The sequence below is a fragment of the Brachyhypopomus gauderio genome, chromosome 5 (assembly GCF_052324685.1).
Source record: "Brachyhypopomus gauderio isolate BG-103 chromosome 5, BGAUD_0.2, whole genome shotgun sequence".
In the NCBI taxonomy this organism is placed as follows: Eukaryota; Metazoa; Chordata; class Actinopteri; order Gymnotiformes; family Hypopomidae; genus Brachyhypopomus; species Brachyhypopomus gauderio.
In genome coordinates, this window is record NC_135215.1 from 7425338 (window position 1) to 7441095 (window position 15758).

The window sequence follows — 15758 nt, forward strand, 5'->3', positions numbered from 1 at the left end:
AAGCCATGCGGCTTTTGCAAAAATAAAGTTCTAAATGGAAATATTTTGTTTGTGTGTTTTCATGTATTTCTACCTGAATTTTATCTGCAAAACATTAAGTTTAATGTGCATTGAAGTTTTCAAATCCTTTGCAAACATCCTTATAATGCCATATGGGATGTTTCGTAAATACAAAGAGTGAAGGTATAACTAGTATATGTAGTTATTTATGTAGAAACGGTAAATTTGCATTTATTACTTTTATTTAGAAATTCCTATCACGCGAGACTATAACGGAACTTCACCAGCGCGGTGCAGCCAGGATGAGAGAGCCATGGTGAGAGAGTCTCCCAGTCTCGCGCCGTATACTCTTGGCCTGGGCAGCGGTCCGCTCGGATTACTGTTAGTATATCAATATATTGTAACACACCGCTTTTAATGACCAGTAACGTCAACAGCGTTGTAACGACACGAAAAGTAATTAATTATATTATCCCGTTACTGACAAAACGACGCCGTTACCAAACGCCGTTATTTTTTCGCAACACTGTAAATGAATAACGTTGGGAGAGAAAAAAGTGAGTAAAAAACACCCTAAATATGTTAGAACTACAAATGAACAACATCTGTTGCCTTTGAAATAGGCAGTCACTTCTCAAAAGAACTACATGACTTTAATGCTTTGTATAAATCATTTTTACGTTAATTACATAAATTGTATTTTTGCTGTGTTGTTAAATGTTAGTATAAGAGTAGCAGTTAGCAGGAATTAATGAGATGAAGGTAAATGCAGTGATTTCTTTTCGTGTAATTTTTCGAATTTTCGAACGTAATTTTTCTCCGCGGGGAGATGGGCCGCGGGCCGGATCAAGTTCTCGCCTCAAGCATTCCAGCGAGATGCGATTCCTCCCATCTTCGGTGGCGGTATTTCAACGTCATAGAGGGGGGCGGAGCAAAGACGACGGAGAAACGCGGAGCTCGTTTAAAACCGTTCGTCCGAAACGGCTAAAGACTGCGCTGTGGATGTTTATATGTGGAGCAATTGAAAAACTTTTTTAACGGACTGCACAACATCCCAACGTTTCCGAGTTGCAGGACGGCACCCGTAAGTAGTTACCCGGTTGTCTTTCTGTAAAAACTGAATGTTTTAGAGCGGGTTTTCCCACGCACGTTTAGTTACATAAGTTAGTTTGCAAGAACAAAGATGAATTTCGTGCGGGTTTAACAAGTAGCTGTCTTAGATATTAATCGATACGATAATTGTTTCATCGGTAGTTAGGCTAATTCACACAACGAGTCGATACATCTTATGAGTAACTGGCTAGATATCTATGTTTAGGCTACCTCCGGGTTTTGCTATAGAAAGCACGGGCTGGTCTTGCAGATTCATGCAAGAGAAAATCTTGGTACAGGTCATCAAACCTGCATGAAGTCTACACTACTCCAATGCATAAACTGAATCCTTACTCTGATCAAATACATAGAACTACATTGGCGACATTTGAACGTGTTTAACGTAAACAATGTGATTATTTTGTTTTGTTGTTAAAGTGTTTGTTATTGGACATAGTCACAAGGCGCTTGTAGTGCAGAAAGTGGAAACATTCCGTCAGGTCTGGTCAGTTTTGGGCTGACCAAAAATGTGCCTTTGTTGAACATCTCGGAAAACAAATATTGATGACGTTCACGACATATTCAACGTTATTACACCTACAATGGTCCGTTTGTTTGTGAATTGTTTTATTGCTTAAAAGTAGCCTACAGTTTGTAAATGTGAATTCTTGTGTAGTGTCTTGGGCCAATGTAGTACTGTATGTAGTTATTTAGGTGATTATAGTAGGTTACCTAAACATGCTTATGGGTCTTTCCAGGATATAAATATGGGGATCACTAAGGGAGAGAAGGGGGCATGGTGACCTGTGGAATGTTAGGGTCATCCTCATATGGTAGGCTTCTTCAACTTCTTCATGTTGTCATTTTTAGCTTGTGCATTGAGTACCATGGGCGGACAACTGTGCTAGATGGTTATAGGGTTACATGGGTCGGGTATCTATATAAGAAGGATGCTTGGAACCATTTGAGAACAACTCGCATATAAAAGGTTCTTTGATCAACTCGCATATAAAAGGTTCTTTGAACAACTCTCATATAAAGGTGTGAAGATGCAGTGTTCAAGATAGGAAGATTCACATTGGCCTGATACGTCTCTCAAGACCCGGGTGCTTGATTAAATGCTGTTCTTTTTGTAATAAACTTAGAAATCTGCTGAGATTTCTTCATTCATCACAGCATTGCTACTGAAGAAATACACCTCAATTGTTTATTGCTTAAAAATAGCCTATAGTTTATAATTGTGTCTGTATAATTTTGAAGTAATGTTTCAGTTGTAGCAAGGCAAGTATGTCCCTTGGTAACACTTACAGCTTTCATTATATTTCATTGTTAGTTTGTTGATTTGTAGTGATAAAAACATTTTTGTGTGTTGTGACTCTTGAATGTGTTTGGGTGAGGATGCAGAATCAGTATTAGTTAAAGAGGATAGCTGGTCTCATTCTTTATTATAGGTCAAGGTTAGAGACATACTGTGGAGAATGATTGAGGAATACAAATAACCCAAATCTCTTATAGTTTTGGGGGTTTTCTTCCTTTACTCTATAGGCTTTGAAATCTCCACCATTATACCCAAACATTTATACCCAAACATTTAGTATTAAAAAAACTTTTAATACTTCATGGGCTTTGTTTATTGTTAAAAAATCACATCAGTTCATGTACATTAAGATTATACATTAATCCCATACATTAAACTTCTACCAACAAATGCATCTGTAAGAGTATCCCGGTGTGACTTTGGGTGGCTGATTTCAGGTGCATAGATTACCAGATAGAACAAGAAAATGTGTTGATTAAGTATACAGACCACAGTAAGCTCCATATTTACAGCATGTATAATATAAATCTTGGCAGATAATCTCTACTTAGTATGCATTGCAGAAAAATTTAAGTTGAATAATTGGTTGATTTGATCTTAATGTTATTTGTAATTCTATACAGGGGAAACCAATAGTGGTACTGTTCTATAACCACACTAATGATGCACAGTTGGGTAAATGCTGTCTGTGTCTTGCGTTTCTGGAGTTGCATGTGGGAAAAACATGCTGATTTCATGCACTTCAGCAAAGAAACAGAGTAGAGATACTAAGAAGAAAGGGACAAGACGGAGGAGGGGTGATCGAGGTTAAACGAAGCCTGAGCCCGGAGTCTTATCTCCTCCAGACCTTGGTGTGTCATTACTCAGGTCAACCATAAACACCACCAAGGAATACAACAGATAAGCTTTGTTTTAGTTAATGCTGTATGAATTAAAGACGTGCCATAGGTAGAGTCAGTTTCAGTATTGTTTCACATCGGTAGCAAGAGATTTAGGAATGCAATGGATTGGTAGGTGGATTTGTGATTGTGAAAAAAATTATTCACTTTACAATTGTTTGCCAGTGGACACTAAGAATTTTTACACAAGTAGAACCACTTTACATCTCTACCCATAGATAGATCTCCTGTGGCCCAGAATGTCTACACCGATGATTTATATATCCTCCATGTTCTCCACATAAACTGCTTGGGATTATGTCATATGCTATTGTCATATGTCATATGTTATTCTCACACACACACACACACATATATATATATATATATATATATATATATATATATATATATATATATATATATATATATATATGTATATGTATATTAGGGCTGCACGATGAATCGTATTTTTATCGTTATCGCGATGTGAAGTTTCACGATAAACACATCGAAAGAGCCACGATAACTCCTTGAATAACAGCAAACTCAAATTGCATTATCCTCGTCCAGCAATAGAGGGAGCTATTCGCGCTGCAGACTATGATCACGTGACGTAAGTAGGCAAGAGGCAGAGTGAGGTGAACACGCTCATCAGACACGCGATTTGGTTTAAGCCTGGTTTACACTTGACGCAGCGCGAGGGTCCGCAAGGCGAAAATAACGTAATCACGGTGGCTTCGCCCGTGCGCGATGGTCTCGCGCGCTGTCGATTCACGAGGTCGTGCACCTCTCGAATTTTGTAAGTTCGCGCGCGCCGCGTCTCAGCGCAATGAGAACAGTCATGTTTGCCGGGTTCATACACCTATACAAGGTGGAATTAAAGCACTTGTACGTCACTTTCAAGGTCCATTTCAATAATTCCCAGCTCGTTAAACTTAATTGAATTAAATATTTATACATATACTCTAAATGATTCGAAATAATTCACTTTTTTTTATCACATTATTTAATGGTTGTTTATTTTCAAAACGCCCAATCTTAACGTCTTCACGTTCTTTCATGTTTCATCCTGGAATTACAAGAGGCTCGTATTTGTTAATGTAATTACAAGAGAACTGTTCAGTCAGACAGATATTTGTTGTGAAACGAAGTAGTTACAATTTCAAGTACTTTAGCCTAAATTCCAGCACTTTTCAAACCTGATACACAAAGCAACATTAAAATTGGTCAGGTAAATGTTCATTCCCCTGTATTTGAGGGGTGTTTTTTCTGTACTACTAGGCCTACATATTGTTTCGGACAACACTGCAAAGAATGTGACATGGCAAGATTAAACGCTTCCGTCGTTCGCGGACGTTTACGCGAGGTGTGCGGAGTCGCGCTACGGTCACTCGTGAAAGTATAAACCTAGATTGAATCTATTGTTGAATAAACCTGCAAAATATTTGGAATTATTCTGGATTCATTACACAGTAAAAAAAAAACTAATTAACGTGCTGCTGTTCAGAGAGACACTACATCTCTGTATTTTAATCTTAATTTATCGTGGTTCACATCGATATCGGGATATCCAACAATGTTATCGCACATCGTAATTCTAGTCCATATCGTGCACCCCTAATATATATATATATATATATATTAGTGCTGTCAATTCCAGGTGCCGCGATTAAACGTCCTCACCAGGATTTTGCTCAAGCTTGGTAGATTTTCTAATCAGCAATCCAGGTAAAATTAGTGGAATCAACACAATCCAGGAAGCCTGAGCAAAATCCTGGTGAGGACTTTTAATCGCGGAACCTGGAATTGACAGCACTAATATATATATTAGACTACTCTTACTCCCTAACTCGCACAAAAACAGGAGAAACAAGATATTTACCCCAAAGAACATGGCACTTACCCCCTTCTGGCATTATACAATAAACTAAGACACACAGTTCAACCCTGAGCCACACACAGAATACTGAGGTTACAAAAGTTACACACTCTAGACACAACTGGCAAACAGTTCTAAAGGAACTCACTCCCCCATCCTCTCTCTCCCCTTCTGGTTCTTGCCATGCCTTTTGGGGATTTCCTGGGTTGCTCCACCAGCAGGATCATGGATAACACCACCTAGGGACATGGAGGAACAACAGACAGGCAGACACAACAAACATACAGACAGCAAGAACACAGAGCAATGTCGTAGCAATAAATTGACTCCTCAATAAAGGGTGCTTGCTTCTTGGTATGATCGACTCCGTGTTTTGAGAACTAACACCCCAGGGCCCCCAAGGAGGAACAACCAGTATACCGAGAAGTCAAGATGGGACCATAGTGGCTAATTTCAAGACGTTCACTTGAAGTCACAACCTAGACGCCAAATATGACATAATGCAATGCATTCATAATTAGGGCTGCCACAAACGATTATTTTTATGATCGAGTTATGATTAGTCGACTAATCGGATCATATGTTAATTGAATATAAAGCATACATCTTATCGCACTAGAATGTAGCTGCTATTATATAACCATCATTAGATTTCAGCTATATGCTAAATAAAAATAAAAACAATTTATAATAAACCTTTAATGAAATATGCAGCTTGTTGCAACAAACAATTATTAAAATAAGGATAAGGCACTGGCTTAAACACAAAAATAAATACATTAATGAAGAAATTATTTTTAGGTTTTTCTTTCTTTCATTTGTCTCTGGCATCAAACTTAGCTACATTTAAATCAAATTAGGTAGGTACCTGAAACTAAGGAATTATTCACACAAAAAATTTTGGTCCCACTAATGTTACAGAAAACACACAAATGTGTGCTAAGGCTAATGAAACAAATCGCCAACTCTAATGTTAACTTACAGCCATCAAGATGAGTAAGTTAATGCTCTGTTTATGCTCATTTTAGCAGCTAACTAAAATTGTGACATTGTCACAATCAGCCACAACATGCGTCCTTTTCAGGTGCTCGTGCATCGCGGTTGTGCTGCCGTGGAAGGCAAGTTCTGCCTTGCAGATACCTCATTGCATGCGTTTCTCTTTCATACTCTTAAAGTGTTCTCACACCTTTTGAATTCCATAGCCGGGTAGCCACAATACCAGAGCCTGTCTGTATAATGTCCTGGGATGTCTTCCACTATCTACCCCGGTTTCCACTACTGCGCCTGTGCGTCAAGAACAGAAAGGCAGATGCAGCAGTGGAAACTGACGCAGCAGTTTGGAGAAAAAAACCATGATGCATCGACTATTAAATGAATCGTCGACTATTTTAATAGTCGACATAATCGCGACGAGTTGACTAATCATGGCAGCCCTATTCATAATGCATTAATTTTCCTTGCATCTCTTTCCATGCCTTCACAGAGCCCCGGGATGAACACCCCCACTGTGGTTTAGACCTTGGTATGTTGGGATGCTTCAGCCTCAAAAGCTGAGCTGATCGACCAGAGCTTCTGACGTCACCTGTAAGTTTCCACCACTCATCTTTTGTTACTGGTCCAACTGTTATTAAGGCTTTGTGGTTCAGTAGTTAATGTAGTAAACATATTAATTATAATTAAGATAAATGTTTAACCCTTACTCCAGCAATAATGCAGCAGATACAGCTTGTGGACCTAAAAGCCCAAGACATGGAGTTATGGGTCATTCCAGGATTTTGGTACATTTCAGGGGTGGTCACTTCTGAAAATTTGATCTTCAATTTGATTTTTTTTTAATCATATATTTATTATCTACAGGTTATAAACTATCAAAAAGTTTGATTCGTCAAGCTCAGATATGGAAGAAGTTTTTTCTTTATTAGATTGGTGTGCAGTAAATTGGTATGCAGTAACAGGGTTGCGACTAACAGGGATGCAAATTTAGGCTAAGTTGTGGTCTACCCCAGGAACAGATGCTCACTGTAAAATTTAGCTATGTATACAAGATCAAGGACAAATATTGTTATATAAGTATATAAAGTAAATTTTGACTCTACTCAATATTAGTCTTACAATATGAGGAACAGGGTTGCATTCACTGAGTGACACACACAACTTGGACAAACATATTTGGAAAAAAACTTTGAAAATTGTTAGAGCACTTACCATTTTTCTTGCCATGTGGGCAGGAAATGTCCTTGTGATGCAAATTCCTTTGTGCCAGTACACAAATATTTTTAACCCTTTCTCTGCCAGATAAAATTCCTTATGGTAACAGGGCTGCGCGCATGTTGTGGAACACAACTTAATAGTGTAAAAACTGTGACATGCAATACAATGTAGACCAAAGAAGTTGTTTTCATAAGTAAAAGAGATGCATTTCAACAATATACAATAGGAAGTAATTTATTTAGAGCTTATTTTAATTGTTAAATTTGGCAAAGGAGTTGGTCACCCAATGTGTGGGACAAGAGAAAATGGCCATTTTTTGAGGTGGTTCAAAGGTATTCGGTCTTTTGAATAATATCTAAGGCACTTATTTTTCCACCAAATTTTACAGTTTGTCTTATAACAAGTACAATGTTTAAAAAAATAGTCATTTAGATATTTTGGATATGTACATTTGAAATTTAAGTGGTGGGACAGGAAATGTACCAAAATCCTGGAATGACCCTTATATGGATGTAGTGTATTAACATTGTGGATATTTGCAGTGCTTTGCAGTTTGGGGACAAAATGGAATATAATGTAGCACCAACAATGGGAGATTATAGCACATGTGGTCTGACACAATATTTTTGCACAGTACTCTAGACTTACCTCCAGGATGTTCAGGGTCAGGGAAGGGAGACATAAGTGCTTTAGCCCTGTATATAAAGTGGGTTTTTTGTGTTGTTTATCATTTTATTTATGTGTGTCAAATCCTTATATGAGATCAGTAAAAAAATATAGCATATAGCATAATATAATACATCTCACATGAGAAAACTCTGAGAACTCCCCAGAAATCAAAGTTTCACTCAAAACAACTGAACCACAGTTGCCACGGATCTAACCTCTCTCTGTAATGATGAACCTTTATACTATCTACTACTAGCTACATTATTGTTTGTGGATGAGTTATGGATGACAGGCAATCTCATCATCAATGTCATCTCATTGTTTATCTGAATTAGATTAGAAAACAGATTTTTAAAAATAATTACTGTTTGTGTTTCTTGTCATGTTAATTTTGGGGTTTTTTCCCAAGGTTTCATCTTGGACTCAGTACATACCTCAAGATCAATGGAAGGGAAGAGACTGGGATCTTCTGACACAATGCAAACTTGTCATTGGAAACCGTCACCTTCAGGACATAATCCGCATGTCTCACAGACGACTGCATGTAGATGGCAGCCTGGCTCTGCAGCGCAAAATGGATATTACAATATACAACCTATGACATCACAACAACAGAATAATCATCAGTCTCTTTGCATAAGCAACGGACACGCAGTCAGCTCACCCTCCCAGCCTAATTTATTTTCAGCTCATTTGCAGACTCCTACGTTGTGGTTCATTGGCTCCAAAAATCAGTTTTACCCAAGTTCAGCTTGTTCTGGGGCTCCTTATCCAAATATTACTGTACAGAATGCACCTTTGCCATCGGCCCAGCTTGACAGCCATGCTGAAAACATCAGCCACCATCCTCAGTCATCCCCATATTCAAATACCACACTTCAGAATAAGAGTGCACCACCAGTACAAAGCTCTGCTGCTGTTTGTTTCCTCTCTGCTTCCAGCGGTGAAAGTTCTGCATGTAAAGATGATCATCTCAAGTATGGTTCAGATCCACCTCCATACCATTCTTTGAATGTTCAACATAACATAACCCAGACCACATACCAACCTGTAGCTCATCCCCAACAAACTGTTCCAAGTGTTCAAATGAGCCAGGCAGCTCAGACAATTTACATTAGCCAAGCTCAAACAGCAGGGAATGGTGCCTCCTATAGCTCTTCCCCACAGTGCTCTACTGCTTTACAGAGGATGCTTGCTCCATCTGTGCCTCCACACAACAGAACACTGCAGGGTCCTTCTAGTCAGAGTCAGTCACTGTGTATGGTAAATCAGGTTCAACATTCATCTCAAGTTTACAGTCAGCCTGTAGCATTCAGGTCCCCAAGCAGTCATGTCAGTCCCTGCCAGAGAACATACACAGCAAATAATGGTCAGTGTACTTCATTAATCATAACTTTGCCTCATTCACATCAGAGCCAGCATAACACGCCCAATCAGAGCCAGCAATACACGCCCAATCAGAGCCAGCAATACACGCCCAGTCAGAGCCAGCAATACACGCCCAGTCAGAGCCAGCAATACACGCCCAGTCAGAGCCAGCAATACACGCCCAGTCAGAGCCAGCATAACACGCCCAGTCAGAGCCAGCAATATTCGCCCAGTCAGAGCCAGCATAACACGCCCAGTCAGAGCCAGCATAACACGCCCAGTCAGAGCCAGCAATACTCGCCCAGTCAGAGCCAGTCAAAACAAAGAATTAATCAAATTCTCTTATCAAGTCTATCTAAGAAGAAAATCACATCACGGCTTGTTTCTGGCCATCACAGTAAAGCATGCCTCCCTGCATATCTTGTAAATCAGTGCAACAGATGGCCACAGGTGCAGCAATCAAACATCATGAACGGTGGGATGACAAGGACTTCTCAGGACACATCGTCTCGTATCACTTCCACCAGTGATGCACTACTTCCAACCCATTCTAGACCTGTCGACCTGTCTCATGTCTCTTTGATGAGCACGCAGGTGTCGGTGCAAAGGCATGACCCCAGTCCTCTCTGTTCGTCCAGTCACAGTTTTGAATCTCAAGCATCTGGGAGCAGAAGTGAACACCAGCAGGTTCCCCAGGGACAAACTCCAAGCCAAAGCGCAGCAAACTCTCGGATGCAAACGTCTCCGTTACAATATGGTATCCCACCCACCCCGTTTAATGGAGAAATACAAAGAACCAATGAGCATCAGGCATGTGACAAAGCAACAGGAGTTGGAGAAGGGAATGACCGTGCACATGGTAGTCATTTGGAAGTACCGTTGAAAGACGTTGAAAGACAAACTAAAGGGGCAAAATTCAGCAGATTTCGAATGGACTATCAGATTAAGAAGGGAAATGGGCAAAGTGAAGAGGGACAAGGGGTTCAGTACTGTGTGGATCCAGCTGATTGTCTAGAGGTAGTATTGGCATTAAACCGAGTGGTTCGACCAACCAACAGGGCAGTAGCTGTGGTTCCACCCATATCTCAACAGGCTACAAGTTCTGAAGAAAGATCTACTCCAAGTACTGATGATGGCCTGCCTTTCAAGATTGATACTGTCTGGAGTCTTGTAAAAGAGGGTGAAGATGTGCAAAATAAGTTAAATTCACAGAGTCAGCCCATTGAAATCACAGAGAGTCAGTTTGTGGTACCTTCTGTGCCAGTGCCTGAGATCAAGGACAGTGTTAAACCTACAAATGGATCTACAGTTGACAACCCAAGTTGTGAAGTCATTTCATCTGAAAAAGACCCAACACTTGAATCTCAAAGTGATGATATTCCTCAGACAGAAATTATACCCGTTTCTATGTCCCAATGTGCCAACATGTCTCAAGAACCTACCAAAGAATCTGCTTGCTCTCCTGATGTTGCATCAAAATGTCCACCACAACAAAATGATGACGAAAATGACTCTTATTTGAATGACTCATTTGATTTGTCCAATGCAACATTGGAGGATTTTACACTGCAGAAATTGAGAGATTTGGTAAAGTCTTTAGAGTTAGAACAAATAGAGGGGCAAAAAGAAGACACAACAGATGTCTTGAAGAACATCCTAGATCTTTATTGGGATGGAGAAGAGCAAAATATACCGGAAGCACTGAAAGAAACAATAGCAATTGGATTATTAAAAACCTCTTCTCAAGTAAGTGTGAAAGAATCCAATGCCATGGTGTTTCAGTACCTTGATCTAGAAATCTTGAAGACATCAAATCGTTACCACATTCTGGAAAGGGACACCATTTTAACCACTGAGGAGTTCCGGTCATCATTGTATTCTGATGGACAGCTAACTGATGAAGTCCTTGCTGAACCCACTTCAGACTATGACTTCACATGGGCTAAGGACATGTCTCACTCTCTTCTCGATAGTACCATAAATTGTGAAGGCAGTCTAGTTCAGGTTAATGCAGATGATCTTGAAAACAAGGGTGTGACCACCCATAAGGACGTATCTGACATGCCACCAAAGATTTCTGAAAAGAGTTTTGTTTTGGACACGTGTCAGTCAAAGTCTGATTCAGAGGTTATAATACCTGCAAAGAGTGATCGCCTGAAGAATGTAAGGACCCTTAATGACGTGCTTTCGAACTTGGTCTGTGATAGGAAATCTCCTAGGGAAGCCTCTAAAAAACAAGATGTGTCAGAGAAGCAAAAAGAGGATCAACAGATTGATGAACATGTTGATATGGTTGCACATGTGACTAATTTGGAGATACCATGCACACTGTCTGAGAGCAATAACAAGTCAGCACATGATGGCAAAGGCCACAAAAATATTGGTGAGGATTCCCCCTCACCCCCTGGGACTCTAAAATCAAAACCTAATGATAGTGAGCAGCAAACAAGGGAATATAAACAAACCCAAACAGACTTCTCTGTGTCTGCATCACTTGCAAACAGCTCTGATCAAGAAGGAAAAAGTGATGGTGGTGTTGGGGATCGATGTGAGATGGAAGACATTTCTGATGACCATTCCTTTGACTCCCTGTTGATGGAAGTTACTCTCCTGTCATCTGCTGATGCTGAAACGATCTTTAAGGAGTACTCTCACTGTGACCAGCTAGGAGAGTCCCCTCAACTGTGCCAGAATGATCCAAAGGACTCAGCCATAATGACTTCCAACGAGCCAGAGCATCTGACAAGTAAAAGAGATCACAGATCAGACAGTCACATTAGATTCACCTGCCCTCATGTGACCAATATAATCTGTGATTATGATCATTTCTGTGCCAAATGTTGGGCTGAGACACCACTGCTTGATCTAGACTTGGATGAGGTTGTATCCACCCCAATTGAAGGTGAATCTAATATCACATCTTCTAAACCAGATGATCAACGTCAAAACTCTGGTCCACCAGCTGGAAAATCAGTTGAAGAACCAGTTGCCCCAGTATGCCCAGAGAGTGACGGTATAGCTGTGTCAACCCCAAATAGCGATGGATCAGACATTATGACAGCCTCTCCAAAACCAGATGAGACACAAAGCTATACCGTAGTGTGCCATGGACCTCAAGATCCAGAATCACTTCAGAAAGAATTCCTACCAAGTGGCAGCTTTACCAAGCCAACTGCAGACAAAATTTTTGATGCTACAGCTTCCCCCAGAGCAGAGTCACCCAGGAGTCTCTCGGACATAAGAAACATAGTCATGTCAGACCTACTAGCCCCAAAGTTGGATGAGTTAAATGTCATAACAGTCCATCAAAATCCATATGAGAGACAAAGCAATAACTCAGTATCTGATGAACAAGAAGAATCACTTGAGCCAGAAGGCCCATCAAGTGTGGTTATCAATTCAGCCAAAGACAAAATGAATGGTATGACTTCCTCCAGCACACAGTCTTGCAATGGCCTTTCAGATACAGGAAACAGAGAAAATGAAAAGCCAATCTCTCTACCCCAGACCAAAACTATAAAAAGAAATGTTTCTCCATTAAGAGATCCACCACGTAAAAGGTTGAAACTTAACAAGATTAGGCCAATGCCTGCCGATGATCTTTTCACTCCTGATATTGTCATCAAACGAACTAAAAGTACAGATGGACAGGATCCAGGTGTCCAACTCTTGACTTCTAGCTTTGATGGACATAATTCTATCAATGAAAAAGAGAACAAAATTGGAGAAAAGAAACAAAGAAAAGAAAAACACTATTCAGTCAAGAAGACCAGTAAATCTAATCAACATTCCACCCAAACTGAGTTAGATTCTAACAGGATGTGCCAAAAAGCACCAGTCCCATATGACGTGCCAAAGATTAGTAAGACCATTCAGAACTGGAATGTAGCACCTCAGGATAAAAAGAAGCCGGCAGGTAATATACTAGCAAAGTTTAAAAAAAGTCAACCTAATTCACCTATTGAAACACAAGCCAAACGAGACACAAAAATCAGTTTGGCATTGTATGGGCCCCATAGCAGAAATTCTGATGACCATTTTATGCACAGATGTCATGACCGAGCCACTGTCTCTGCAGCACCAGCTTACGTAACCGTTTCACCTAAACCTGCTATCAGCAAGACTTGCACTGATGTGCCCACAGCCAGGCAAAAGGTGTACAGTGATTGGTGTAATACATTTGTGCAAAAAAATAACATGTCATCCCATAAGAAACTGCATAAGCGATCAAAGAATGATAAGATTACCAGACTGAAAGCAATAATTAGAAAAAGAACTAAATTAACATAGGAAATAAAGCATATGCAAGTTAAGAGGGTTTGACTCTGGCAAAGAAAACAAAATTTGAAGATATGCAAGTATGTAGAGATTAACTTGCACCTCTCAAGTAAATTTGTGAGATGTAGGCTTATGGATGGTTTCAAAACCAAATCAAAATCTGAAACCATCATAGTATTATGATGTACTGGTATTATTATCATATTACATAGTACTAGTGTATTGTGGGTATTGCAAAGCTTGTTTGGTAATTCTCTTTCCAAATCCAGTAGCGTAACCTTTCAAGTGGTCATTGAAGTATACTGTATGTAATATATACTTTTAAAAATACTTGCAGTGCAAGTTTACTCTTTTATCTCTGGAACTCTGTATATTAAATTGTGTTATATAAACATTTGGGGGGGGGGGGGGGGGGGGGGTAAATGTTTTTTGTTTTACAGATATTTTTTCAGTGTTTTGCTAAAAAAAATAAAAAGCTACAAAAAAAATCTTATGTTTCTTGACAAATTGCTGTTCCACTGTTTGTGAATACAAAAATCAACTTGCTATTTTTTATGGTTAAACCAGATTAATTAAAATGAAATTCAACAGAACAAGTATGTAGAAAATGCCAAAAATATTTGAAAATAGAGAATGTAATGATTCACGCTCAAAAACAAAAAAGTTTAAGGTGCAAATCTAGCCACCATGCCACCCAGAAGAAAAAAAAAAGAAATGAAGACTGTTGCCCCTTGAGGTTTCAATCTGAACTGTTTTGGTGTTTGATGGGATGAATGGCATGAAGAGAAGAGAAGACCAGAAGAGATGCTATTCATGTGAATTTGATTTCAGTTATATATTATAGGGAGTTAGAAGTGGTATTAATTAGGTGGTTAATCAAATAAAATATGAAATATCACATCGTAAGGGTGTTCACCCCTACACTCCTCACTGGTCTGGTTCTCCCTTCGGGTTCCCAGTGTTGGAAATTATATTTTAAATCCCTTTTATATTTTGCTAGCCTTACAGCAGAGGTGGGACCAAGTCAGTGTTTTGCAAGTCTCAAGTAAGTCCAAGTCTTTATCCTCAAGTCCCGAGTCAAGTCTCAAGCAAAGACAGTCAACTCAAGTCAAGTCTCGAGTCAAGACAGGCAACCGTCAAGTCAAGTCCCAAGTCTGAAACTTGGAATTTCAAGTCCTTTCGAGTCTTTTTTTTTTTACGTTTTACGAATGCTACGCTGATGCGTTTCTTTACTCGTTTTGTTGGTGTCCGCCAGCCAAAAGATGACAGATCATTTACATTTTATCTTCTCTTAATTACATAAATGTACTTAAACAAGAATATTTCGTTACATCATTTTACACGAAAATAGCAAGCTTCATCGTAAGCAAGATGCTGTCATTACGAATGGTTATTCTAAACATTTGGATAAAATGTTTAAATATAGACTAATAAAAGGTTAGTGTTATTTTTTCATTGTTTTCTGTTATTGTGGGGTCACGGTGTACTATTGTTACCTGGAGATTCAGTGGGGTCACATATTCTGATGGCTGCCATCAGAATTGGTGACCCCAGTTAAAAAGGCTCACCTGTACATCCCATTCATGATTTCTTTGTTGGCTGCAATGGTGAGGGGATGGTAAATCTTGTTTAAGTACATTTATGTAATTAAGAGATGATAAAATGTAAATATAAACATCTGTCATATTTTGGCTCGTGGACACCAACAAAACGAGTAAGGCCCATTCACACCCTACGGTAATTACGGATACGGACCCTTTCGTCCGGTTCCGGAGGTCGTTTCATCCGTCAGTGGGTCCGTTGCCAGAGCGCTTACGAATCCGTAGTAACGGAGCAATATAAACCGCAAATCAGGGGGCAGTAGAGAGTCAGAAGCATCGAACGTACACCAATTCGGGAAAATCAATGAAGAAGAGTACTGGACTTTAAAAAATGACGCTCGAGTTAGAAGAGAAACTTTGCGAGTTGGTTAGAGGCTACATTCTGCTACGGTGCCAGGTCATCGCGATAAACAGCGATGCAAAAACAGCTGGGAGGAGATTGCTGGTGCGCTGGTGCCGGA

At 39.6% G+C, this 15758-nt stretch overlaps 1 long non-coding RNA gene across 1 annotated transcript; it reads left to right on the plus strand.

Moving 5' to 3' along the window:
• The first annotated feature begins 924 nt into the window (after positions 1-924).
• On the plus strand, positions 925-14084 carry LOC143514296 (uncharacterized). The gene is made up of 3 exons (XR_013130817.1): positions 925-1084; positions 6654-6754; positions 8460-14084. It is a non-coding gene; the product is annotated as an uncharacterized LOC143514296 (long non-coding RNA).
• Positions 14085-15758: the final 1674 nt, after the last annotated feature.